We start from the raw sequence: 3,884 nt of genomic DNA, 5'->3' as shown, positions 1-3,884 counted from the left end.
ATCAAGTGTTCTGGGATTCCCATTCTTCTCAGAGTCAGCCACAGTTTGTTATGATCCACACAGTCAAATGCCTTTTCATAGGTCCCCCAGTATACTTTAAAAAAAATATTCATTCTCAATTACCTACCGTCCCTCCACCCAGTCCTCTTGGTAATGACAGACCTCTTATTCAGGGCTGTTGTTGTACATATAATGCCTAATCATATATTCCTTTTAAACAGTTCTTTCCTTCATTTGTTCCAATGCAAAGCTGGAGAAGTTGGAAAAGGATAATAAGAATGAGTACCCAACTTGGTGAACAAATGGAATTGTACGTGTGTCCTGAATTGTACATGTGGAGCTTGTTGAAATTGTCCCTACCTTGCTACAAAGGTTTTAATCATAAATATTTCGTGAAATAATAAGTTTGTGATATCTGTTTAGTTCAGCATACTGATTCGATTTAAAGTGAAGTATATTTGAAACCCTGGCTTGTGCAACCACTATGGAATACAGTGGTTGGAATGGTGCTTTCTCAAAAAGTTGCAAATAGAAATACAATTGACCCAGCAGTTCCACTACTGGGAATATACCCTAAAGAAATCAGAACTGCCACTGAAGCAGATATATGCACACCCATGTTTATTGAGGCTTTATTTATAATAGCAAACAGCTGGAAATAACCCAAGTGTCCATCAACACATGAATAGATAGAGAAGCTGTGGTATATTCACACAATGGAATATTATGCAGCACTGAAAAACAAAGAACTCATGAATTATAATACAAAATGGGTGACCATGGAGGGCATTATGCTGAGTGAAATATCTCAGTCACAAAAGAATAAATACTGTATAATGCCACTGTTATAAAATATGACTGACAAGGGGGATGGAAACTAAGAAAAGAGGGGATAAATAATGGACTCTGAATTGAAATAGATGAGGAAAAGAACTGTTTAAAAGGAATAATTGATTAGGTATTACTTGCATGACAACAGCCCAGAATAAGAGCTGCATAGCAAGGTGGATTGGGGGTGGGGAAAGGCGGAGGAAACTGTGTAACAATGAAAGAATTTTTTTTCAAAGAGAAAAGCTAAGTGGGGGAGTGGATATGGAAGAAAAAGTGCAACGATGACAGAATGGAAATCCAACTTCTCTATAAACTTCTGTTAAAATACCAATTAAAATTTAAAAAAAAATTTAAAAAGTGGACAATAATCAAGAACATAGGAAACAATTTGGAAAAGTGAAACTAAAATATGTAAAAAAAATCCATTTAATTGACAAATGTTATACCTCAAAATATGCTTTATCATAACACAAGTGGCCCAGTCTCTTTAACACAAATTGTACAAAATTTTAAAAAACCAACTAAAAATTATTTTAACAAACCGGAAAAAATAAAAGAAACTGTCAATGGCTTATTTTTTTAGAAGAGTTCTCCGGTGAGCTCTGGTGGCTTAGTGGTAGGAAACTGCACTGCAATCCCGGAGATGCGCGGTTCAAATCCACCAGATGCTCTCCTGAAGAAGGAGGAACAATCTCCTCCTGTACCAGTCAGATCCAATTTGACGGTACACACACACACAAAAAAAAAGGAAGGAAGGAAGAAAGAAGATTTCTCCGAGGAAGAACTAAAGAAGAAGTAACATTTGAAGATTTAAACAGTGTTTTGTGCATTTGAGATACACACACACACACACACACACACACACACACACACACACACAGAGAGAGGATAGCGCACATGCAGTCCCCCACTATCAGAAGATAAGCAGTTGAGCTTCCACATTGGGGAAATTGTAGGGCTCAGCACATCCAGAGCGCAGTAGATAAATCTCGCCTGGGAAAACTACCTTCATGATCATGGTGTCTCCCCCCTGCCAGGTAAGTAAGTATTGCATTGCATTTGAGATTTTTAAATTAAAAACCTGTTACACAGGCATGCATACAAATGTTTCTTAACATAACTAATAACACAAGAAGACATTTAAATCAAATCTCTAGGTTAATACATGGGAGAGACAGCAGCTGAGAGACCAAGAAGATCAATAAAGTGCTACCAAGTGATGTCAGGAAGTGTGGAGATGGCACAGGAGAAGACAGGGTTCATTCAGATCTGTTGTTCATAGAGTCGCTATGATCCAAACTCAGCTCAATGGCACCTAACCGACAAAAACAACTAAGAGATGGGAAATGATTTGCCAACTGATGTTACAGAAAAGTAGACTTGAGGCCTACTGGGGAGAATGCGGGCAAGACTAGGAGCTAAACATTTATAAAAGATTCTGTGATCTTGGACATATCAAGTAATCTCACTGCGCCTTAGTTTCTGTGTTCATAAAATATGAAGTTTGGAAAGGATGACCTTCGGGTCACCTAAAATTCGGCTCCAATAATTGCAGAAGTTTTGAAAAGGACAGCTTTGCTTGCCCCCTAGTGGTGTCCTCTGGTCTTGCAACTTGAGACTCAAAATGGAGATTGTTGCCTCTTGAGAAAACTCTGCAGTGCATTTTAAGCGCTATTTATATATAAAAGGTATGGACATTAAAGTAATATTTTTGTGAAACTATTGCAGTTTTTGAAACACCTAAGTTAATTTTTTCATTGATAAGCATTGGTATTTACATTCTATTAAATGTCTTTGAGCTCTATACTTAATTTTTAAAAACTTTTTCTTTTATATTGGTTTGCATACAAAATTCATATATATTATTTATCATTTATGTGTACTAGGTTTCGCACATTCTTTCATTCACATTGTCTTTCTATGCCCACGTTACCCCATCTTTTCAGGCCCCCACTAGATCTTTCCTAATTTCATCACCCCCTCCACCAACTCTGTGAGCTGGTGATTTCTCCCTCTCTCCACCTCTCCCCACCGTCAGCTCACCTTCCCCCTCTTTGGACATCTTACTAGTTACATCCTTAGATTTTTTGTACTTACTTTTTCTATTATGTCACCCTTTTGTACAAAGTGAGGTAAAAATTCTTCAGGACCCTTTAGTCTAGGTAACAAACAAACCAAAAAAAAAAAAATCCAATACACCAATGCTTCTCCTTTCTACTAATTTAATGACATTTAATCATTTAAAAAGAGAGAGAGAAGAGAAGATTTATGACGTTTAAATAAAATAATTTACATGGTACACTGTCCATGGTAGTCATTCCGTATTTCATAAAGGTAAAATGAAAGTGAATCAGCATCAGAGTTGTTTAGCAGATTAGAGACAAAAAGAATGGCATTGATTCACTTGATCTATTTTGTAAAACTCTTGGGTATGGACTTATCCACTTCTTAGTGGAGTTTCTCCATTTGTGTGGAGGGACTAAAAGTTATTGATGCCTTTTGAAATGACAGGGACATCATAAAGATTAGTGAGTTGGATGTTGGTAAGGAATATCATGTTCCTTAGAAGAGCAGTGTTATGTAAAGTCTCAGTTCAGTATCATCAAAAACAGGCTACAAGGGCAACTATGAAATGCATTACATGCCATTTTTGAGAACGAGTCTAAAATTGCAGCAAGAAAAATAACCCTGCTCACAAACCTATAAAATGTCATTTTTCTGCAGAGGAAACTAAGAAAAATGACTCCTACCTTTGAATGTAAACACAGAATCAATATATAAAAGAATCAAGTTCTGAAGGCTCTTGTTCTTCCAGTACTTTAAGAAATAGGTGGAAAAATAACTTTAATTATCTAAAAATGCTTTGACAGAAGCTTACTTTCTTCTTTACTGTCTTTATTCCACAGGAGCCATTTTTTTGGTGCCTTCTTATCTGCTCACCTAATTTTTTATGAAGACGGCCTTTTTTTTTTTTCTTAAAAAAAAAAAAAGACAGCCTTCATAAGAGGAAGTGAATGAGCTTGAAGCAGAGAAACTAAGTTTTAGCCCTGGCT

This window comes from Elephantulus edwardii, unplaced genomic scaffold (assembly GCF_000299155.1).
Source record: "Elephantulus edwardii isolate Elephantulus edwardi_28Jun2011 unplaced genomic scaffold, EleEdw1.0 scaffold00082, whole genome shotgun sequence".
Lineage (NCBI taxonomy): Eukaryota > Metazoa > Chordata > Mammalia > Macroscelidea > Macroscelididae > Elephantulus > Elephantulus edwardii.
This window is presented reverse-complemented; position numbering follows the sequence as displayed.